Source organism: Pinus tabuliformis, chromosome 2_1, assembly GCF_031772625.1.
Source record: "Pinus tabuliformis cultivar Carrire ecotype Pingquan chromosome 2_1, CPIR1, whole genome shotgun sequence".
Classification (NCBI taxonomy): domain Eukaryota; kingdom Viridiplantae; phylum Streptophyta; class Pinopsida; order Pinales; family Pinaceae; genus Pinus; species Pinus tabuliformis.
This window is the reverse complement of record NC_142299.1, coordinates 882,478,482-882,504,288: the sequence shown is the minus strand read 5'-3', so window position 1 is coordinate 882,504,288 and position 25,807 is coordinate 882,478,482.

Genomic DNA, 25,807 nt, shown 5'->3' with positions numbered 1-25,807 from the left:
CAACTATAAAATTAAAAAACCATGACATTATGAACAAAGTATATCACTCAATGAAATCAAAAGTCTTTATTTGTATACTGAATAAAACAGACATTATATCTCTAATTTGATATTGCATTGTAGATATTTAAACAATAAAATTTATCATACTTAAGACATAATCCAACAACGTAAAAATGCTTCATAACTTCTCATTTAACAACATATGGAAAACATTAATTTTATTTGAAGATATGATGCATACATCAGTTATATAATCTGTCTTAAACAATTATTCAAAATCACTCATATTTTCTTGCACACCATCACAATTCACATCTTCAGATGAGTGATTGGATGCTGACGAAGATGTTCCATATTCTTCTCTTTCATCAACTAGTGCCCCATCTGAGTCCACATGCATGCTCAACATTCCAGGTTTCAAAAGTCTTCTAGATCTACGATTGGTTTCAGCAGACTCCCATGTCAACACTATTCCTTCTGGTAACAACCTTTTTAGAATCTCTATCGTCTTGAAGCGAAGAGTTCCTCTCTTTGTTAAATTGAAGTCATAAACAAGTATGTCAACATCCTCCAATTGTAATATGTCTGTGCGGTGGTGATTTATATTTGTACCCTTTCTTTTTCTTTTTCCACCATTTTTTTTGTCAACTACCATCTTTGGCTTATACACACCATTGAATGGGTGTGTATTTGTGGTATACCAATGTACTTCAACACTTGTAACATCCTCATTTTCTGTAAAGACCTTTATAACTTTAGCAACCCAAAATGGATAGCCTTTGGGATCTCCATCTGCTAGCACTGCAATCATGCAACCCTCCTTAATATCATGTATTGAACCCCTATAAAGGTCTTCCATGGCTTCACGTTGTGCACGAGATCTTCTGGAACCAATATACATCTCTCTTTCCATTGCCTGTGAAGAATTAATAATACCTTGAGTTTGTTGTTGTTCAACAATGTTTACTTCCTCTTGTTCATTCGACACATTTTGTGGCCAAATAAATGGATTTTTCAAAGGTATATCTTCATTGGTTGTTGTTGAAATGATATCACTTTGATTATTGAAAAATGACTCCCACCAAACTGAATCAGCAATGTCAAAGTACTCATATGTATATCTAATACATTTTTTAATTTCTTCTAGGCAATCAGAATAATTTATATGTCTATTCTGTCTGCGTGCATTTTGAACTTCACCAACTGATTGTAATAACAATATTTTTGATGCAAATATTGGACGATCTGGAATGAACTTCAAAAATTGCAAACTTGATGACGGTGCCCATTCTGTAGTAGTTGAAAACTTCTTGCCCCATATTAGTGTTTTCCCATCAATTTTTTTTATACGAAATTGATGTTGGAAGCTAATATCATTAAGTTGTTCAATGCATTTCCCCTCACCATATGATCCTAGAATAAACCTTCGCATGTCAACAGTTTCTTCCAACACTTCAAAAACAGGCTCTGGCATGTATGATTTCTTAATACATTCAATTAGTGATGGCAAGCTCCCAACTTCCTTCCTCCTCAATGTGACTGAAAAACGACTGAACATCTGATCAATATGGTCATGAGTGTGCCCAACAAGAAGGAAACCAACCTTTACATTTTGAAAAATTCTCAATTCAACAAGCATGTTCAGATACCCAAAAACAACCTGATTTTTGTTTTCACGGCAAGTGTTGTCCAATTGTAGATACAAAACTTCAGGAAGATTACCAGACCAATGAGAAATCACATCATGAATTATGGTTATGGTCAGATTTGCATCATTATGAATATTTGGAGCTGTGAAGTACACCCTTGGCAACATTTTTCCATTGAAGACCATACAACCGACCAAGTGAAACTGAATAAAATTTTCCTCTTGTAGATTTTTGGGTGTGCGAACAAAATGTGGTAAAAGTGTTTTCTTCTGGTCCATACCATCAATTATCAAACCCAAATATTTATTTGGATTATCATAACACTTCTTTCGATGCTTGTACAACTTCTTCCTTTCATTTGTTTGTTGTTCGCGATGCTCCTGAAGTTCTTTGACAATTAAATCTACACAACATAAAAGAAATTCATTAAGAAATATGTTTTCATAGTTGATGACTATACAATTTTGAAAGTAAAAGTTATGAACACTTACCTCTTTCTGAGCCTTCACATTTGTCCCTTTTTGATTTAAGAGAAGCACATGTACTGCAAATCCCCATCCTTGTCTTCTTAGGAATACGAACATTATTGAATTCTTTCTTCCATATCTTCACAAAATATTGATATGTAATAAATTGGCCCTGTCCCTCAGCACTTTCTGCATATTCTTTGTATAAGTTGTAGATTTCTCATCTTGAAAAATTATCTGGACTATGTATTGTCTCTCTATTTGGCATACACTCTCCATGCTTTGAAAAGAAATCTTTCATCCATGACATTGCAGTATTTGATAATGGCCCAAACTGTCTTTTATAACGTACTTCTGAATAAAATGTGGGATCCTTTTCCAAATTTTCTTGAATTCTTGAGAGACGAAAATTCCCAATTGAATGAAACATTTTGAAAGCTTTTCTACACAATAATAAATTCCTAATATGATAATCATAACCTGACAATGTAGATTGCATGCAGCCAACTAAATATGAGTTTTGCATGCTTTTATTCATTGACAAATATCTCTTCCTGCTTTCTAATGCAAATGTGAAATCCATACGTTTCAAGCAATTTTTTTGGCAACATTCACTTGAAATGAGAGCGCTGATAGAACTTCTTCTCGTCAGATATTTTGCTCTACCCCTTGTATAACTAGAATAGTTTGCATTGATACGAAAAGGTTTGCTCCTACTCCTCGATACAATATTTCTTGGCAACATCTCCATCATTGGATCATCACTGCTGCTCTCATCCTGTTCTTCATCACTGCTGCTCTCATAGTCCTTAGAATCAGGACTAAGAGGAGATTGTGATACTCCAATCTTTTGAAAATCATCATCCCGCGCTTCATCACTGCTGCTCTCATAGTCCTTAGAATCAGGACTAAGAGGAGATTGTGATACTCCAATCTTTTGAAAATCATCATCCCGCGCTTCATCATTGCTGCTCTCATAGTCCTTAGAATCAGGACTAAGAGGACATTGTGATACTCCAATCTTTTGAAAATCATCATCCCGCGCTTCATCACTGCTGCTCTCATAGTCCTTAGAATCAGGACTAAGAGGACATTGTTATACTCCAATCTTTTGAAAATCATCATCTCGCGCTTCATCACTGCTGCTCTCATAGTCCTTAGAATCAGGACTAACTGGACACTTTGACACTCCATTCTTTTGAAAATCATCATCCCATGCTTCATCATCGCTGCTCTCATAGTCCTTAGAATTAGGACTAACTGGACACTTTGACACTCCATTCTTTTGAAATTCATTATCACACTCATCATCACTACTACTCTCATAGTCCTTAGAATCAGGACTAACTGGACACTTTGACACTCCATTCTTTTGAAAATCATCATCCCGCGCTTCATCACCGCTGCTCTCATAGTCCTTAGAATTAGGACTAAGTGGACACCGTGACACTCCATTATTTTGAAATTCGCCATCATGCACATCAAAACTGCTGCTCTCATAGTCTTCAGAATTAGGACTGAGTGGACACCGTGACCCTCCATTCTTTTGAACTTCACCATCACGCTCTTCAAAACTGCTACTCTCATAGTCCTCAGAATTAGGACTAAGTGGACATCGTGACACTCCATTCTTTTGAACTTCACCATCATGCTCTTCATCACCGCTGCTTTCATAGTCCTTAGAATCGGGACTAAGTGGAAGAATTGACTTTCTATTCATAGTGGAAGAATTCCCGCTATATTCATCAATATGAATAGAGTTGTTACGCGATGAAGATGTTGATGGTGTATAAACCGAAACTTCACCATCAGAACAATCCATCCCTTTCAAATAGAAGATGTTGAATGATACAAATGGAGTCTCCTAAGAATATTATATAGCTTAAAGAATGAAATATTCCCTCCAAAAATTTTCGCGAAAATATTTCCCTCCAAAAGTTTGTTAGATTTATTTACCTTTATTATTTTATTCTACAATTCATTGAAAAACATAAACTAAATTTTTTTATGAAATCAATCACTGAAATTCAAATTGTAAACAACAACTTCTATATTAATTATTCTAATAGTTAAAGTATATAATATTTACTAAACAACTAATTTTTTTTTAAATTTTTTATAATATATTCTAAAACAAATTAATCCCACATTCAATCCATTGTAAAATAACTCTACAATATTCGCTCTATAATAATTTAAAACAAATTATAGTTAAAGTATATAATATTTACTAAACAACTAATTTTTTTTTTTTAATTTTTATAATATATTCTAAAACAAATTAATCCCACATTCAATCCATTGTAAAATAACTCTACAATATTCGCTCTATAATAATTTAAAACAAATTATCCCACATTAATCGTACAGAAAAACATCTTCGTATTTTCACTTATATATTAAATTTCGTTATCACTATTACTTACCTCACATCCAGGTTTTCTGAAGTTCGTTGAAAGACGTGAATTTGTGGAGCAGCTATATTGCTATCAACAACATATTCAACGAAGAATTATCGCAATTGAAAGGTAAGTTCATTTTTTTTTTCAAAATTTTCATATTAAATTAATTTAACGTCGAAGAAGAATTTTTTTTTTTAAATTAATAATTTTTCCAAGCCCCTAACTCCCATTCCCCTCCAATCTCAACTCCTCCCCCCCTTCCTTAACGCCGGCCCCATGGGCCCCACCCCCTAACTCCTTCCCCGTGCCCACTTACCCCCCCCTTCTGCCCCTACCCCTACCCCCCACCTACCCTTACGCCCCCCCCCCTTCTGCCCCTACCCCTACCCCCCACCTACCCTTACCCCCCCCACTTCTGCCCCTAGTCCTACCCCCCCGACCCTACCCTACCCTACCCTACCCTACCCCACCCTACCTTACCCCTACCCCCCCTACCCTACCCTACCCCGTCCCCCCCGCACGCCCCCATCCCTACCCCCACCCCCCATCCCTCCCCCCACCCCCCCCGTTCCCCCCCCCATTCCCCCTACCCTACTCCACCCCATCCCCACCCGGCCCTCCCGCCCACCCGCCCCACCCCGCCCCCCCTCCCCCTCCCCCTCCCTCCCCTCCTCCCCCTCCCCTCCCCGGCCCCCTCTGTCGCCCCTCCCCCTCCTCCTCCGCCGCCCCTCCCCGGCCCCTCCGCCGCCCCTCCCCCTCCCCCGCCCCTCCCCGGCCCCCTCCGCCTCCCCCTCCACCCGCGCAGGGCCACCCCCGGGCTGCCCCGCCCCACCCGACTGGCGGCGGGTGGATTCCGGGAATCGACCCGCCGCTGGTCGGGCGGGGCGGGGCGGCCCGGGGGTGGCGCTGTGCCCGTGCAGGGCCACCCCGCCCCGCCCGACCGACGGCGGGTGGATTCCGGTAATCGACCCGCCGCCGGTCGGGCGGGGCGGGGCGGCCCGGGGGTGGCCCTGCGCGGGCGGAGGGGGAGGTGGAGGGGGCCGGGGAGGGGCGGGGGAGGGGGAGGGGGAGGGGCGGCAGAGGGGGCCGGGGAGGGGCGGGGGAGGGGGAGGCGGAGGGGGAGGGGCGGCGGGGTGGGTTGGGTGGGCGGGGTAGGGGGGTAGGGCGGGGTCGGGCCGGTGGGCCGGGTGGGCGGGGTGGGCGGGTGGGCCGGGTGGGCCAGGTAGGGGGGTAGGCCGGGTGGGCCAGGTGGGCGGGTGGGCCGGGTGGGCGGGGTCGGTGGGTGGGCCAGGTGGGCGGGGTAGGGGGGTGGGCCGGGCCGGGTGGGCTGGGTGGCCGGGTGGTCAGGGTAGGGGGGTAGGGCGGGGCTGGGTGGGCGGGGTCGGGCGGGTGGGCCGGGTGGGCGGGGTGGGGATGGGGTAGGATAGGGGGCGGGGGGGGGTAGGGGTAGGGTGGGGGGATGGGGGGGGTAGGGTGGGGGCATGGGGGGGGTAGTAGGGTAGGGGGCGTGGGGGGTGTAGGGTGGGGGGGATGGGGGGGGTAGGGGGGGGGGGGGTAGGGTGGCGGGGATGGGGGGGTAGTAGGGTAGGGGGGGGGATGAGGGGATGGTGGGAGGGGTAGGGGGATGAGGGGGGTAGGGTGGGGTGGGTAGGATAGGGGGCGGAGGGGGGGATAGGGGTAGGTTGGGGGGGGGGGGGGGGGGGGGGGGGTAAGGATGGGGGGGGGGTAGGGGGGGGCGCGGGTAGGGTGTAGGGGGGGGATAAGGGTTGGGGGGGTGGGGTAAGGGGGGCGCGTGGTGTGGGGAGTGGTGGGCGCAGTGGGGAGGGGCAGCCGCGGGGAGGTGTTGGGGGGTGTAGGGGGTTTGGGGGCGGGGGATGGGGGGGAGGGGGTTTTGGGGGCGGGGGTGTGGGGGGACGGTAGGGGGTGGGGTGAGGGGTGGGGAGGGGGGAAGCTTAGGGGGTTATGGGGGGCGCGTGGGTAGGGGCTCACCCATACTTGCCTAAATGTCTACTTAGCCTCATTATCCCTCACCTGACATCCCGCTCGCCCATCGACCCGCCTGCCCGTTAGAGGTGGCTGGGCAATTCTGATTATACAAATAAAAAATTTATGGTATATTTTTGTTATTAATTTAAGTTAATATGTTTTTTTATTTACTAATTTATGTGTTTTTTTTAGGAAAATGGCATTAAGGAAAATTTCTGTGAATCTTTCTGGACCAAAGAGTCTTAAAGGTGTATCTTCAAAAAACATTGGTGAACGAACTCCACCTGAGCTCATGCCTACAAATATTTCAAGTGCTTCAAGTGATAAGAAGCTAATCTCAGATTGGAAAAGTTCAAAAGAGGTGAAATTTCCATCAAGAGTCTGGTATGTGAAAGAAAGAGAGAGCACAACTGTGAATATATATCTATACATTGATATACCCCAAAATAATGAAAATTTGGAGGTGATGGGAAGAGTCATAGATATGTGTTCGGTACGAAACACTGAAGTTGTTTACGTACTTACAAAAACTCCCAAGTCACATGAAAGGATTAAATACCGACTATCATATTCATTATATGACACGAGAGAGGTATCTACAAAGTTGTGTAAACAAATCGTAAATGAGATGACACAAAACATCGTAAGTATTGTTATTTGTATTTTTATTTTGCGTTTTGAAAGTGTCTCGCTATATTTTTTTAACTTTGTTTATATTAACATATGATATTTTGTTTGGCAGAATTTTGTTGAAAGCTGTTCAATTAGGTTGGGAGGCATTCATTTCATAGAGCATGATATCATGAAAGTTGTCAGCCATTTTTACTCAGTGTCAGAAGAAGATATGGAAAACATGGAAAATGTAGTAATTTATGATGCTACAAAACTACATCCAAAGAATCAGAAAAAAAGGCCTCTGGTGGATAAATCTAGCAAGGGTAAACAAGTTACTTTTGAGGACGATGAAGTTGAAATTGACAATGAAGCATATGTTGCCATTACTGAAGATGACATTGGAACTGAAGAAGGTCGTAAAAGACCAAAAGTAACAATGCCCAAGAATAGATCTCTTGAGAATGTTATGACGAAAAAAAGTAGAGTTGAAGATCTTGAAGTAGTCATTACCAGCAGTCAAGAACCTAGTGAAACTTCAAAAGAAAGCAAAAAAATCATTACACCAAGAGTTGATTTAGATGATGGCATAATCAAAACAAAAAAAATGCCATTCGACAGAATTTGACAAAGAGAAACTTAATTGATGGTGGTTGTACATTTCAGTTAAATGTCAGACAAACCTATAAGGCAAGTGAAGGACAATGCCAATATCAAATCAGAAAGCCACATCATCTGCATGTTCACAACTTGAAGACATTGATGAGGTACAATCCATATTCTTATGTGGTTATTTATGTGCTTCTTGTTGATCCACTTCAAGTTCCCAACAAAGAAGCATTTGATAAGTCAAAATGTTTTGAATACAATTATTATGTGCTTGGGGGGAACCATTCTGTTGAAGCTCAAAGACAATTGATGGAGGAATATCTTAATAACCCACGTTTTGAAACAATGAAATGTATCATTTATGTTGGTTTAAATGAAACAGAAGCAAAGTTAGTGGCATTGGATCATAATTCAGATAATGAATATAGGATGTCTATGACTTTGATCCAAAAGGTTAGATTTATTCATAGTGAATTCCTAGAAAAATGTGGTGGGGATAAGATAAATATTACTGCAGATTTCCGAAAGGAATGTTGTATGGAAATAGGCTATCAAATTGAAGAGAAAACCAATTCAAAAGGTGGAAAAGACAGCAGATATAGCGATTTATTCAGAGGTATTGATAACATTTTCCAATTGGCATTTAGAACTGGAGATATTTGGAATTTGATTGATGACATTTTTAGCATGTGGGAAGACATTGGCATTAAAAACTAGAGGGTCAAAAAGTCTAAGCCATTGATATGTAGCAACAATAAATTAGCTCCTGAACTGAAGCAACTTCCAGACGATATGACCATCACACCTTGGAGGGCGATGCAAGGAGTGAAAGATGAAAAAATTGTCAAAACAATATTATCTCGTGTGAGGTCAGGGGAATTATCATTGGAAGAAATGTCTGAAGAATTTCAAAAGTAAGTTTGCTGAATTATTTTTACTTATTTCCAGGATTATAGTTATCTTTTAAATAAAACATGTTGTTATTGGTAGTAATTGTTATACATATCATTATATTAACTTTTTCTTACTTTATCTATGCAGTCACAAAGTTTACATGAAAATTCAGGAACAAATGGTTAAACTGTTGAATGAAGATAGTTGGGATGATGTTGTACGCAACTATCCAGATTCAAGTTCTACATCAACATTAAAAGCTTTTTATCTTGCATTTAAAAAGGTAACTTGATTTATACATTCAGTTTTAATCATCTGTGTACTATTTTTAATTTAAAACTTACACATACATTTGTTTGTTTGGTAAAAGATGAAGAAAGAAGATAATGGAGCACCAGACAGTTTCAAGACTTTTATTGAAAAAATAAAGATTGAAAGACTGAGAAAGCAACATATTAAGAATGTTGTACTTGATCCAACTCTTAATCATTTCATTTGGAATGGGCTAGACACTATTCAATATCAAGTAATACAAGGCGACTGTGAAGACATTGCTAAACTCGTACCAAAAAGGGATTATGCCCTGGTTATTGCAGATATTCCCCATGGTTTCAATATTCCAAACATTTACTATGATAGTGACCCTTATACTTATCAAGCTTTTAATAAAGTGGTGGCGGGATTTATGGAAGTGACGTCATCACCATTATGGAGATTTGTGACATTTCATTCAGACACACAATTGGCAATGGTATTGTCAAGCTTCAAGGGGAAAACAAATTCAAGGATGCAGCTTACATGGTAAATGTTTAAAGGCATATTTGATTAATGTTGAAAAATTCATTTATGTACAAGTTAATTGAACTTTTACTATTTTATGTTACAGGAAAAAGTCAAATCTTCTTAACAATGAAGATCAACAATTTATAAATGACTGTGAGTTCATTCATATTGATAGTTGGGCAAAAGATGATAGCCATATGTCTATGATTTTTAATCAGGTGGAGAGAAAGAGTCATAGCCAAATACTGACTTATGATGCTGTTGTGAGAAAATTAACATATGAAGACAAAGAAACGAAAGGAGAGATAGTTAACATTTATCAGAAACCACAATTATTGATTAACTATCTTATAGACATATGTTCAAATGAAGGAGATTGGGTTCTGGATTTATTTTCTGGCTCAGGTAGGTTTTGCCACATGGAATTGAATTTCAATATGTTCTTTTTTTTAATTAATATGTCATTGTACTAATTTACTTCATTATTTTTTTGTGCTTGATAATTAGGTACAACACTAGCATGCTGCCTTCAAAAAGGAAGAAATTGCATTGCAATTGAGAAAGATCCATTACAATGCAATTTCATTCAGCAAAGAATTAATGCTCTTCAATTTCTTCCAGATGAAATGCAAGAAATTGGGTTGAGGAAAGGGGACTTTAATGAATCACGTGTGGCAAAAAAGGCAAAGGAACCCCAACCACCATTACATGGAATGTTTGGAAAGACATATATTGGGAGATTTGCAGACATCAAAGACCCATTAGAAGAGGAAATTGCGCAAAAGGAAGCAGAAAATATTGTGGAAGATGACAATAATGAAACTCTAGAGGACGAAGAGTTTGGATTACGTGACATTGTTGATTAAATTTAAGTTATACCTGGAAATCAAGCTTTGCAATGTTTTGACTCTGACATTTCATGAAAAGAATAATCAATGAATTAAAGTTGTTATGTGTTCAATATTTGTAATTTGTGATTTTCGCATTGATTTTTAAGTTAATTATTATTTTTTGAAAAAAAAGTTGTTATTATTATTTTTTTGACATGAAATTCATAAAAAAAACTATTATTTGACCCTTTTTAGTTAATATTTTTGTATAAAAATTGTGATTTTGACATGTTAATTCTAGCAAAAAATTATCAAAACGTTTAGTTTTTTTGTTATATTTATGTTAAAAATGGTTATTTTTATGTCCATTGTTAAAAAATGTTGTTTTTTAGAAACAATTATTTCATGTGGATTGAAAAATTAATTAAGGATGTATAAATATGTAGATTATCTAAAATTCAAACTATCGACTTTCTAATTTAAAAACGCAAAATAATAAAAACCCCCCTAAAAAAAAAAAAAATTAAGATAGAGAACAAGAAAATATGAATAAAATGACGACTTCAAAAACTATCAAATTTAGAAAATAATTTTTTACATTTCACACACTAGAAAATTAAAAGTCAAAAAATAGGTCTTTTAAAAAAAGGGTGTGATGCAGAATACTCACTTTTTAAAATCAGCATGAAAATCACTACCATTCTAAAACTTGATTTCATCCTTGAACATGAAAAAAAATTAAAGTTCCAAAAACCATGTTCTAAAAAAAACATGTGTATTCTGCATCACCACTTTTAAAAATCGGGTCATTTTTTTGCTATCTCTACGAAACGGGTAACAGTATCAGTTCTCGTTTCAAAGTTTACATTGTTCAAGGGCCAAGTGATATGAGAAAATCCCAACATGAACCTGCGGTAGAAGTTGGCAAGACCTAGAAAGCTGCAGTGCTCTGTCAGAGTGGTTAGAGATGGCCAATCCCAAATGACTTGGATCTTGGCTGGATCCACATGCACCCCTCGGTCATCAATAATGTATCCCAGACACTGAACCTGGGTCATACCAAAATTGCATTTCTCCAAATTGGCACATAACTTGTGTTGCCACAGTGTTTGGAGAATCTATCGGATGTGGTGGAGGTGCTCTTCCCAACTCTGGTTGAAGATCAGGATGTCATCCAAGTATATCACTACAAATGAGTTGGTGAATGGCCACAAGATGTCATCCATTAGCCTCATGAAGGTTGCAGGAACATTCGTCAATCCGAAAGGCATAACCAACCATTCGAAAAGACCCTCCTTGGCTTTGAAGGCAGTCTTCCACACATCGGAGGGTTCGATTAGTACCTGGTGATATCCTGACTTCAAATCGATCTTGCTGAAATATTTTGCCCCCTTCAGTTGGTCCAAGAGGTTATCAATCCATGGGATCAGGTACCTATTATAGACAGTGATCTTGTTCAGCGCCTGATAGTCAATATAGAGTCTCCAAGTCCCCTCCTTCTTCTGTACCAACATGATCGGGCTACCACAAGGCGATGAACTTGAATGGATGTAACCTTTTTGCAACAACTCCTGAATCTGCCTCTTGATTTCATCATTCTCCAGAACGGAGCACCAAAATATTGGTCCACTAGGTAACGGCGCACCTGGAGTCAGATCGATGGGGTGCTTGACCTAACAGTGCAGAGGAACCCCTACGAGGGACGTGAAGATGTCCTCGTACTCCTCCACGACCTTGTCCATTTGTACTTCTCGTGTGGAGGGGCCCTGTCTGGAGGTCGTGGCCACCATCCTCTTCTTTCCTTGAGGGCGTATCATCAGGAAAACAAATTTCCCAGTTTTGGAAATGAGCTTACTACATTGTTTTGCAGCAACCAAAGAGATGGCGGTAGGCGGTGCTACCTCCGGTATCCTGTACAACTTATTTCCCAAAGTAACAATAACAACACAAGGCCTTGATTCATACATAGCATGTTGCTTCCACAAGTATGGTTGTCCTAATAATACATCACAAACATCAAGGGGAGCAATGTCACACAATACCTCATCCATGAAGGGCTTGATGTTGTATGGAAGGTGACACTGCTAGCTTACGCGAAGATCTCGTCCTTGGTGAAGCCACCCGATGGTGTACGGTTGTGGATGTACTGTGGTCAGTAAGCCCAGCCACTTCACGACCTCTGCCGAAATGAGGTTCTTTTGGCTCCCGCTGTCGACAATGAACTGTAGCGGGGAGCCCTTTACCCACATCTGGGAGTGGAAGCGACACTCCTCCTCCTCTGGATCTTTGGATTCCTCCTTCTAGATCTTCGTGGTGGCAACGGTGGCATTGGGCTCCGCATCGATAATCTTCTTCCCTTTGTCATTCCCCTTTTCGGGTTCTGACTCAGAGTCGGAACACGCATATGATTCTGAAACCCTTAGCTCGGCCACCAGTGACTGCTTGGCCCGACACTCACTTGTGTTGTGAGTGGAGCTCTTATGGAACTCACACCACTTTCCCGTGTCCTTTTTCGGCTTCGCGGCGCTGTTCTTTGCTTGCAGCTTTGGCAGGTTGTCTTGGCCTGCCCGCCTTGGTTTTGTCTTTTGTTCTACAGTTTCAGGGCACCTTTCCCTTGCTTTGGATTCACAGATCCAAAGTCTTGCTTCTTCTATTTAAACTTTTGCTCGACCTTGACGACATATCGGTATGCCATGCCGAGCAAGGAGATGTTCAGGAATTATATTTCTTCTTGGATGTACTTGTGCAGGAAGCCATGGTATTTGAGTACTAAATTCTGCTCTGAATCCTTGATACCCAAATTTGTGCGAAGGGTATGGAAAATATTGGTAAACTCCGGCACGTCTTGGTCCCTTCCCTGTCGTAGCATGGTCCACTTTATGCATTGACCCTCATAGCTTCCGACAAGGTAGTACTACTCCTTGATGGCAGTCCGGAATGAATTCCAAGTGGGTGCGGTTGAAAATAGTGAGCCCATACTTTCATCCTTCTGCTCGCAATAGGTTTCCCACCAGTCCTTGACATGGGGGGCTGCTTTGAAAAGAGCGAAATAATCTTTTCCCGATTCGAAAAATCATGAACAGAAAATACCCTTCTAGCAGATTTAACCATTTATCTATGACATTTGTGTCTATTTGACCCTCGAAGATGGGGATTTCAAAATTAACTTGTACCTTAAAGGGTGTGGCATTTCCAGAGTAGCTGTTGGAAGATGATGTGTCGCCTCTGGGTAGCCGCTGAAAGATCTGGGCAACGCTGTCCATCATCACATTCCTTTGCCGCTCGAGGGCTTCTTCGAGCAAGATTTCGATAGGATCTCCTGCCCCCTCTTCTTTCTTTTCATCCGCCATGGGAGGCTGTCGGGATTTGCGAGGTTGGTCTTGCAAAGGTTCGACCAGTTCAAGCCCTAAATCCTTATATCTCGACCTCGTTGGGGACATGCAAAGAAATTTAGAGAAAAAGCAGACCGCTCTGATACCACTGATCCAAATTTAAATGGGAACGCAACAAATTACAGAGATAACCATAAATACATAGATGTAGTGGAAATAATACTTAATTTCATTACTGTAAAACACTGAAATATGCTTACAAACAGAAATGGAAATAAACCAGCGAAGGTGATGGTAGCTTATCTCTGAGAAGAGATGTGGCAGCTACATGCCTCTGAACTGTGTTACAATGAGGCTTGAAGGCCTATTTATTGTTGAGAAACAATGGAAAACCCTAAACATCCAAAAACCTAACCCTAGAAGATGAAATACCAAACTGTGGGCCCCGTTTGGGTAAATTGGTACATTAACTTCCCGGGGTCGTAACTTTGGCATACGATCTCCATTTGACGTGAACAATATCTCGTTAGAAATATCTATCTGAGAACTACAACTTTGGGAAGATAAACATAGGTCCATGGACCGATGTTGCTCCTAGGTTTCCCAAAAAACATCGTTTAGGGCCTCAAAACGGCTCCGGAAGTTCAGGACCCAAAAAACTGCTAAAAATAGTAAATTGTGCTACAATTAAGGAAACTGAAAAGCTGAAAGAAACAATGGTGGAGGTCCAAGTGGACTTGGCAAGTGGCCACCAATATCCACCTGGATCAGAAACCTACTTTATATTACATAAATGTAAAATTCTTGGATGATACAAATGACAAGACCTCCTTTGTATATATAGGAGTCTAGGGGTCACAATATAATCAGAGGCTACATAACAATAATAATGTAACGGAATGTTGGGCTCTGAATATGAAATATCATTCAATATATAATGTCTCTATTCATGAGTCATATTCTCACATTTATGATAATTTATGATACCTTTTGTAGCCATTATACCATTAACTTCCGCTAAATGAACCTCTTCTAACTTGTGGTTAATTATGATGGATTTCTTATCTTTTTAATAATTAAACATGTCTTTAATATGGTTTTATTAATGACAACTTAGTAATGTGGTTATGTGGCAAAGAAGAATGTTTAAATACAAAAAATTATATTTCTCTGCTAGCTTAGTGACAATTTGGCGGTTCAATACTTAGTTCAATGCCAGTGCAACAATTCGGTACTTAATTCCGCACTTGCACGAATGGAGAAAAAAGTCAAAATTATAAAATATGTTTTTCTTTTCTCTAGCATGATAAATTAGGTGCCACATGTGCCTAAAATGCTGGTACAAGCCTTGAAATATACCCATCTCGCAAGTGTGGGATCCTAGCACATGATTTAAGCTAGAGCCAAAAATAGGTAACAATTTTGAAATTGCCATGTTTATCCTTGATTTACATGCAAATTGTGGTGGATCTCAAGAATATGGAAAATGGGTTTCTGAAAAACATAGCAGTTTACTTGGATCACAAATCGTATCCAAAAATTCAATACATATTAAAAGTTATATCTAGCTCTTTGAAGCCGTTTTGTATAAAATTTCTGAAAAACCCAGATTGGCAAAAGTATCTAAACATCCAACTTCAGGCATGATTTACGAGGTCATGGAATTGAGTCAGGAAATTCCAAGAGAGGTTTTGTTCATAATATGTAAAATTAGTCTCCAAAAAATCATCTTTCCAAAATACATCATGGGCGGGAAGATATGGCTAGTTATTTAACACCAATTTGTATAAAATTGCAAAAAACGAGAATTATGAGATTTTCCTCTAAAGTTGTAAATTCATGCTCTGAGTTTAGGGGATTGGATCTTATCCTTCCCTAATAAATAAGGTCTCAAATGACATAGAAAAGGGGGGGAATCAAAAGGAGAGAATAGTGATCTTGAACATTTTCAAAAACCCTGTTTATTTCAGTTTGGAACTATTTTATATATTAACTGTTGAAAGACTGATCAATCTATTAATCACGGATTCTATTTCACGAGTTTATATTTTATTGATATGTAAGTCTACTGTTGTAGTTTAAATTGTCTACGGTCGTGGTCAGCGACCACCACTGATCTCAGCCAAGTTTGTAATTGATTCAAGTTAGAATAGGAATATATATTAGTGTATAATACTTGCAGTATAGTTGTTTTTTTTCTTTTTCTTGGTGATTGAGAGTAGTATTTATTATTCTGAGTGTGATTGTGATATGAAGCAAGAGCATTTGAATTGTTTATTCTTTGAACACTAGGGATTTTCAGATTCATACTTCCAGTCTCTTAAATTTTCTGATCTAAGGTAGAAGATTGAATTTTTAAGATTGACTCTTAGATTTATGATTTGAAAGTTGAAGCATTGAATTCTTAGTTATTGAGGTTAAATCATTTGAATGAAAAATATTCATATTTGAGTTAAAGAATTATGACTTATAGACCCTGAGATATGAAATGGAGCACTCAAATTGTCCATGGATTAAAATTTATATTTGAATATTCAGTCTGAACAGGGGACTCTATAATCAGAAGCTTAGCACAATGAGACTTTCAAGTAGATGCTTGTTGTTAGACAAAGAATTGGACTATGAATTCCTTTATTAATATGTTAGTTTTCTTCTAGTTAAAATATATCAAAGCAAATGTACAATATGTGTAATTAGTATTGTAGCTTTTATTTGAATGGTCATTTCTTGTTTTCGAATTCAATGATGTTTCTAGCCTTGTGTATTATTGATTAGAGGATTGAAGCTAGAACCAGAATGTGTTTTATTGTTACAAGTTAAGGCTGAGAGAAGGTTTTGTTTGATTGAAGACCTTGGGGTTGGAATTCTGAGTGAGCGAGTTCTTTTGGGTTAAGACATTGTTTTAGCTATTTGACTGGGATTAGCATTAAGTTGAGCTACATTATTGTTGGATTTGTTTTGAGTAAGTTATTCAACTTCGATTGATATAAATATGCGTAATTACAATAGATTTGGATTTCATATGGGAAGAGAAATTCAATTATTTTGACTTATGATATCTTGTTATTCCTACACTTCAGCAAGCGTGAATAAAGTAGTTGAGTGATTTCCAATCTAGGAGTTAAAACAGATGTTTGAGTTTGAAGTACTGGTACTTAATTCTATACTAGGTTGAGAATAAGAGTAAATACAGTGTGCTGGAAAGACAGGTTGGATTAGATAGTTGATAAGCTTCTTAGAATAGAGTACTTATATTTTAATGAATTTATACCTAGAACCATGATATTTTGTAGCTCTAAGATTACGAACCTCGGTTCACATTTTAAAGTGAAGGGAAATTAATATAAATATATAAAACCCCTAAAAATTTTGGCGTCATTATGAGGGAGTTGCAAACAGTCCAGGTAACATTTTGCTTTGGTAAGTTGAGTTTTAGTAGATTAATGTTTATGGTAAGATTTGAAAGGTAACTAGAGGGTAGAGAAAGTACGGTAAGATGTGACTGAAGAGCCACGCATCCACTATGGTGTTGCTCCAAAGTTTAGTTGTCTCTGATTGATTTTCTAGTTTTTTTGTATACGTAAAATTAAAGGTAGGGTTTAGAGCCTTGTTGTTTCCTTCTTTTTCTTTGCAAGTGTATTTGATTCATTAAAAGAAGAGAAGCCTAACTTGTGTGAGCAGATAACTTGGTGACAATAGGGTCTTATTAGCATGGTGTAACTTCGAGTACATGATTGGTTTGCTTTTATTTGTTTTAAGTGTGTTTCCTTTCTATTTATTGAGGATTTTAAAAAAAAATTGGTACTTTACAAACTCCATACACTAATCCATGTGAAAAATAAGGATTCGGAACCAACAGAGCAATATTCAACAATGATCAAGAATTTGGAAGAACTCTCTCAAATCCTAGCAACAACTGGGATTTATGCTTCTCAGGAAGAACAAATCTTGACAATAGTCAAGAATTTATCTGACTCCCAAGAAGCGATAGAAGGACAACAACTCCATGAACCACATCCACAAGAAGATCTTCACCCTTGAGAACTTGTTGATAAAATTGAACGATTATGGAAAGCTTTCGATGGAGAGAAACGATTAGAACCTGAGATTGAAGAATTTTTGACATACCTATTTATGGATCCTCTAAGCACACAAGAGGATAATTATTTAATGCCAGAAGATATGCATGGAATGGTAAAGGAGGATATGCTAAGTGAGCCAAATAACGAGGTAAACCAAGAGCATTTTGATTTTGTTGAAAGTTGGTTTCAAGCAACTGTAAGGCCATACCACTCCTTCAATATTCCTTACTTCTTGACATCATTATTAAAACAACTGGTTCTTCATACTCAAGTATGCATTGAATATTATATTTTAAACTTGAGTGTGAATGCATTTTTACACCTATTACGCACATGGTTACATTGGAAACACTCTTATACTTAAGGAGAGGAATTTATTTTTTTCAGGTAGAATAGGATAGAGAATAAATAAATAAATAATTGCTGCATATAATAGTTAGCTTAGTTCTAAAATATAGTGCAACATCTTTCTCATTTTTTTGTATAAGTGGGAAAGCTAATAGTTAAAAAAAAACTAGTTGAAAATGGGAGATTTGTGTTCCTATTGCATATTTCTGTTGAGGTCTCTTTCAACTGCATATTGTTTTAACAAAGATTGCTACTCAGTCTTATTTCAAATAGTAGCATGGTTCAACTATTACTTTTCTTTCCCACTTATTATTTCTTTCTAGTTAGATTTGTTTCTAGTTTTTCTTTTCAATAAAGCAAGCTATGAATATCATGTTTGGAGTTTTATGTGAAGTTAATCTTTAGTTTTGATGCCTGAAATAAAAATGATTGCATTGCAACATCATCTGATACTGCATACCAACTACTTGGTACCATATTTCAGCCAATCACTGCCCAAAATTTCAATTTCCAGAATTTTGGTACTCAATTCAGTATCAGTACCCAGAATTTTGGTACCAATTTTCTATTTTGCAAGACAAAGTCAGATTCAAGGATCTTGTTCATTTGGGATGCTTAAATACTGGAAGAATATTGGTACTCAAAAAGCAGAAAAGACATCTTCGTCAATGGAATAGAACACTTAGGGGAGTATTTGATGACATCTTTCCTTTTTCCTTAAGTTGTTAAAAATGATGCATTCATGCTTTATCATTAAGATCATTGTTTCACAAAGATGATTGAACAAGAAATCTTTTTCATAAAATTTGAATTGAATGATAATTCCAAACTATTCATAACTGATATATCTTTTATGTTTTGGAATTTCATTTTTCTTATTCATATAGATTTCTGATTATCAATACAAAACAGTTGCTCAAAATATAGTTACCAAAACATATTAAGGGGATTAAAACAAAATTAAAAGGTCCATACAGTGATACCAATAAGAAAAGAAACTTGAATACTATAACCAAAACACCAAAGCATGATGTCCAAACATCTTTATTAAGACTTGTAGAAGAGTTGATGAAGTCTCTACTCATGGTGGAACATCGTCGGCTCTAGTTTCTTCCTTGATTCTTTGGAGACATGATAGTAAAAAATGGATCCAAAAATCCTAAAGTGCGACATATCTGGCTTCCTCCCCGAGAAAGCCTCCTCCAGTGTAATTGTGCCAAGAACCCGTTGAGGACTCTTGTTCTACAAATAGACCATTGTGTTACATGCTTCAACCCACAAGTGCAGATGTAGGATTTGGTCATGCAACATCGCCCTTTTTTCTCCCACAATGCTATGGTCCTTCCTCTCATCCACCCCATTCTACTATGGGTTGTGGGGTGTTGTAAACTCTTGTCAAATTCCTTCTTTCACATAGAAAATTTTAAACTCATTTGACACGTACTCACCTCCATTATCGCTCCTGAGAGCCTTCACCTTATTGCCCGTTTCTTTCTCAACTAGTGCTTTGAATTATACAAACTTGGAGAAAGCCTCATCCTTCTTCTGTATGAAGAAGGTACAACACTTTCGCGAGAAGTCATCAAGAAAAATGACAAAATATTTGTTTTATAGTGGAGGCTGTCGAGAAGGGTCCACAAACATCAGAGTGGATCCTTTCAAGGAGTGCATGTGCTATGTTGATTTTGTGTACTTACCCAAGGTACATCCTTTGCATGTATCTTGCATCTCTAGTGATGCTTTGGGGAGGCATGTGGTTATCTTCTGCATGATATTCACATGTCATGATGCAAATGTCCAAGTCTTCTATGCCAAAGTTCACCGACATCGTGACTCTGCACCTTCTCTACCATTGTGATCAATGTAGCATAATCCTCCACATTTAGCTTGTATAGGTTTTTCACGTGAACCCCGATCTGCTTCAACTGTCCTGTGGCTATGTGTCTCAGGTATTCCTTTCCTTTGCTTAAGATCACACCATAACCATGGTCTTCCAGAACTACAACGAAGACAATATTCTTCTTTAGACCCAGAACAAACATCGCATTCTTCAGTCTGAGAGGGGAGCCTGACTCCCTATGAAAGGTGACTGTATCAATCCTAGTTGTTCTGTACCTTCCACCATCTCCCATCTTGATGTGCATCTGGAGACATTTCTCCTCCAAATCATTGAAAAAATTTCTATTCCTTGTCATATGGAATGACGCATTGTTGTCCAAGTACCACATGCTCCCCATCACTGTGTTGGCAATGCATGTAATAAAATTAAAGTCAAGATCGAACTGTGAAGCCAAAGCTTCACCTACTACTCCTCCTGAGATCTTCTTATGTGCCTTCTTGTGTGGAAAATTTGTGGCATAGTGCCTGAATTCATGACAATGAAAGCACTTGATTCTAGACAAGTCTTTCTTCTTGCCCCCTTGACTAGATTCTACTTTGGATTTGGATTTCTTCCCTTTCTTTGCCTTTCTATCCAAGGCATAGTTCTCTTCATCCTCTCCCTTGGATGAATTCTCGTCTTTGGTATTTCACCTTATTTCCTCCTATACCAAATCAGACCATAGGTGTTCCCAATTTGGTAATTTCTCCCTCCCATTCACTGAATATTTGTAGTTGTGCCAACTCTTGGGAAGCCCTAGAAGGGCTAGCCTTACCAAATCATCCTATGTAACCGTAAAAATAACTTGACCAAGTTCATCACGAAATTGTGTGAACCTTGTCAGGTAATGCAGAATAGTCTCATTCTTCTTCATCTTGATATTTCAAAGTTTTTTCTTGAGCACTAGCTTCCTCTGGTCACTACTATTCTGGAACAAATCTGTCAATGCTTGCCACATTGCATACAGAGTCTCTTTCCTGTGAATATTTGAGAAAATATAGTCTCATACTCCCTCCAATATTATTCTCCTTGCCTTGGCTACATACTTCTTCCATTTTTCTAGATCGTGAGCATCAGTTACTATTGGTTTCAGAATATCATTATCAACAAGTTCCTTCAATCCATTATCTTCCAACACTGCCTCCATGTGGTCCTTCCAAGCAACATAATTCGAGCTTCCCTCAAGGGCATATTCAAGTCTTTGTCCATAGAAAGCCATCCTTCTAGCTATGAAGAATTGATCCTGCGAATATGATCCTCCTACAATATCAACTTCGAAAATTTTTCTCTACTATGAACCCTACTCTGATACCATGTAGAAATTAATGTGTAGATTCAAAAATTCTCATGAAATTTACTAAAACACAAGACTCAAAGCTACTTTACTGATCTGTGCAAATCAATTCATAATCTAGAACATAAATCATAGACATGCAAAAGGAAACATCACACATGCACAAAGATTTATATAGGGGAAATCAACTACTCAAAACCCCTTTCTATCTGTATTGCATTAATCAAAGAATAGAGATGAAATACATATGCTTTCTTAAGCCTGACCACGTCCTATAAGTGTATAGTCTATCCCTCTACCTGACTGACTGACTCTAGCCAACATTTAGCCAATTGTAAAGCCCTCTAAGCTCTTATTTCCTTGAGTTGTTCCTTGAGGAAATTAGCCCCTATTATTTAGGAAATTGACTCTATTGAATTGCGCAATTCCTCTAGGTCCTTCCTCTAACTACATGCACCACCTGTACACATGGGAATAGTCTACAACTAATAGTACACTGCCTTGGAATATCCATCTCAACTGGGTGAATCAAATTCTTTACATGCAACAATTATTTTGGGTTGATTGATCAATTAACTGGTTGATCACAAAGTGTGGTTGAAGTTCCACTTCCACAACTTGACCTCCACTAGTTCTTCTAATAGATAGAACTAGTTTAACTTACAATAACTCAATTTGACTGAAATAGATTACTACAAATTAGAAATCAATCACACTGAACTGAACTCAAGCTTCCCAAACTCGAATTAACTAGGTTAAATAAATGACAAGTTCCATGTCACCTCAGTTAACTACCTCCAAGGTTTCTGTTGAAATAAAAATTCAATTTTTTTTTGTAGTTTGACCAAGGCAAAGTCAAACTAAGATTTTCTTGTTGCATTTTCAACAATAGGTGGGAAGAGTATCTTCCACTTGTCGAGTTTGCATACGACAATGGGTACCAAGATTCTCTAAATATAGCCTATTTGAGGCACTTTATGGAAGGAGTTGCAATACTCCTATCAATTGAAGTGATCCAGTGAACAAGGTCCTTATTGGGCTTGAAATGCTAAAAAAAATGGAGTAGAAAATGCAGATCATTAGGAAAAATTTGAAGGTGGCATAGCACATACAAAAGATCTATGTGGATCAACATAGGGTGCATAAGGAGCACCAAGTCGGGGAACATGTTTACTTGAGAATTAAACCCAAGAAAAGTTCCTTAAATATTGGTTCATGTGCCAAGTAAGAAACATGGTTTTGTGGGCCTTTTGAGATTCTTGAAATGATTGAGCCAGTAGCCTATAAGTTGGCCTTACCTCCATCAGTAAAATTTCATCATGTTTTCCATGTTTATTTACTTAAAAGATATGTACACGATTCTAATCATGTGATTGATTAGTATGTGCTACAGGTGGAACTAGAGGGAGATTTCCAACCAGAGCCATTACGCATCTTAGACCGAAGGAGTCTCAGGCTCTGGAATTGAGCAATAGAGCAAGTCAAAGTGCACTGGAGGAACTTTGGGCTCAAGGAAGCCACTTGGGAAACAGTTGATTCAATGTGGGCAACACATCCTTTTTAGTTTCTTGGTTGAAGAAAATGTACATAAAAATGTAAATACTATATAGAGTTGTATTTATAAAGCTCCACGAAATAGTATGTTTGTTTTTAAATACTTTTTATGTGTTGTATATGGACAGAGAACACCAAGGATAGTGTTCCCCCAAGGGGGAGGGGTTTGTGACAACCACATTTATTTTACACTCAAGTATCTAATGTAAATATTTTGCAAAAAAAAAAAGGGTTGAGTAATGGGACACAAATTCTAGAGGTTGGGGAGGTTACTTGCTGGGATATTTTAAAGCTTCCTTATAGCAGAAATTGGAGTTGGTACACAACAATTGATAGCTAGGAAAAAAGGGACAATTTGTATTTTCTTATAAGTTGTTCTTTTTATAACAATGGACAAGAAAACAAGGACAGGAAATTTAAAAAGAATAATGGATAGGTTGCTAGTTGGTATGGTGTGTTGGCCACCCACTGCAACAAACTAACCAGCATTTAACAACCTAGGAACATGCAGGAAGATGACACTTTCCTCATTGGCTAACAAGATTCTAGTGGCAGAGGTCACTATCTACAAGAGACAATTCGAATAATTAGGGAAAAAATAGTAGCAAGGCAAAGAGAGGAATTCGAGCTAGGAGAGGATGATTCTAACTGTTCGGGAGAGCATTTGATTAAGGGAGTAGAAGAACAGAGAGAGGAGAACGTAGAAGAGAGATATAGAAAAGAAGAACACAGATCAATCTAGAGAAGGAAAGTCAAACTAGCGAGGAAGAAGGCAGAGTAACACAAAAGATGATTTATTGGTTGACAAGAGGTTAGGAGGAAATAACTTACAAGTGAGGAATACATTGCCTCTCGATTCCCCATTGGTTAGAGGGAGGAGATGGGTCTTCTCTGAGTTACCTGAGGGTTGGGCTGGAGGAATTATTCCTAGAAATTCCTGGAGAATTTATGGAGACTTCCTTGTTGTAGCTTGATGTATTGTGAGTTTTGGAGTCCCCAAGCTTGGTGGAACCACAATGTTACACTCTAAAGAATAAAGACTCTAGACTCTCTATGAAATATTTTTTGTAAATAATTTGGTGGGTGGAGGTTGGAGAACCTCTAGAATCCTTGGTTAATTGCTAGTTTAGTTTAAATCCCTAAACAAAAGACTCCTTAGTCTCTAGAATTTGGCTCAAGGGTGACAACTACAAGTGAGAGTTTGGTTGTAGTTGTCTATGGTTGGGTGGAGAGTCATTGTCCAAGACTCACTTTTCCAATAGCTTTCAAGGTAAGTGTTTCTCATGTTTTTCAATAACATTGAATATGTGTTCACATTTCTAATTTAAGCTAATGCAATCATTGTATAAGGCATGGTTCATATTTTATTACTTATATAAACTGATTAGTATGTTTTTGACATTGTTTAAAAGGTATTGGAAAGATGTGATGAGTTTAAGATTGAGGAGTTGAATTTATCTATGATGCCCAACCAAGGTTATAATTCAAAAAGTGTGTGTGTGTGTTAAAAGGTGTTGGAATGATGTGATGAGTTCATGATTGAGGAGTTGAATTTATCTATGATGCCCAATCAAGGTTATAATTCAAAAAGTGTGTGTGTGTGTGTGGCTACCTTCTAACAATATCCAACATGGAAATCCTTTCCTATTTATAATGGCATATTTTATTTTTTATTTTTCTAGAAGTTCTTATCAGCATTGTTCATGTTTTTGTGTAGTAATATTGATGATTTCTTCCTTTCAAGGCTTATTGGCTTGTCTATTTTACATGGATGTCATTCAAAGTGTAGAAATTATGCAAATTCTCTACAAATCTCGCCCTAAGACCATGTATAAAATTTGACTGTAGATTAACCTGATAATGCAATATAACCAAAGAAAAATACTATAATCTACTTCTACTATCAATTTACGGAAGCTTAAAATTGAGAAAGATTGAGCTGAACACATATAACCAGAAGAAGAAGAATCAATCATCCAAGACACATGAAAATACTTTGGGGAAAGCCTCAGCTAAAAACCCCACTATCTGTATTATCATACAAGGTGGAAATACATCAGAATTATACAAAGTCTTAGTTCTCACAACTAGCTAGCTCTCAGTACAATCCTCCTGGATGCTCACAGGCAATAAAAGCTTCTCACAAGCCTTCCTCTCTACCCTTCAAGCTCCTATTTCCTTGCGTTGTTCCTAGTGGATGATTCTCACCTCACCAAGTGGAACACTATTCTTACACACTGTAAACTGCGCAATCCTCAAGGAACCTTACCTTGACTACATGCATGAGTTTTCTTTATAGGAAAACACATGTAACTAATAGTACACTATCCTTGAAATTTAGCTCAACTAGGTCTTTCTTAGAATAGACATGCATGAGTTTCTGATGAGGGAATCTTCAGTTATATGGAGTACACTAGTTGAGTGCATGCATGCATCAACTGACTGATAACTCACAATTAGTTCCTCAAATAGTTTGGAACTAATTTAATTGGGCTTAACTCAGTAAACTGAGCTAACTAATTACAACTTAAATGTAACGCAATATTATTTCCTTAATTAAGGCTTATCTCCTTAATTTAAGGGATAACTCTTGCATGACTTCAGAAATACTTCTAACTTGAATTTCTCCAACTAATTAATCCATAATGAATTAATTAATTATTTCAAGTAGCCGGTGAGACTAAATTTGATTTTAATTCACAATTTTAATTCAAGGACAAATTAAAATTGGAATATTCTGGATTCTATTTTTATCATTTTTTGTTGCTATTTTCAACACTCCCTCTCAACAAGAAAGGAATTCAACTCGATTCCGATCGTGAACCTTTGGAATGTTATGCATGCAACACTTCTCTCTAGTTTTGTTGCTCCAACAACTCCATAAACAAAAAAAACATCCAACCTGAATTAGTATGATGCATCTGTCATCAAAGTCTCTGATTGCTATTGCTTATGTCAACTGAAAACTTTGCGCTTTTGCTGAATCTGCCTTTCTGCATTGTTGTCAAGCCTTCTCTACGCTCTTCAGTATCTGACTGCTCTAGCCTCTGTCACTTTGATCTCTGACTGCATCAATCCCACTG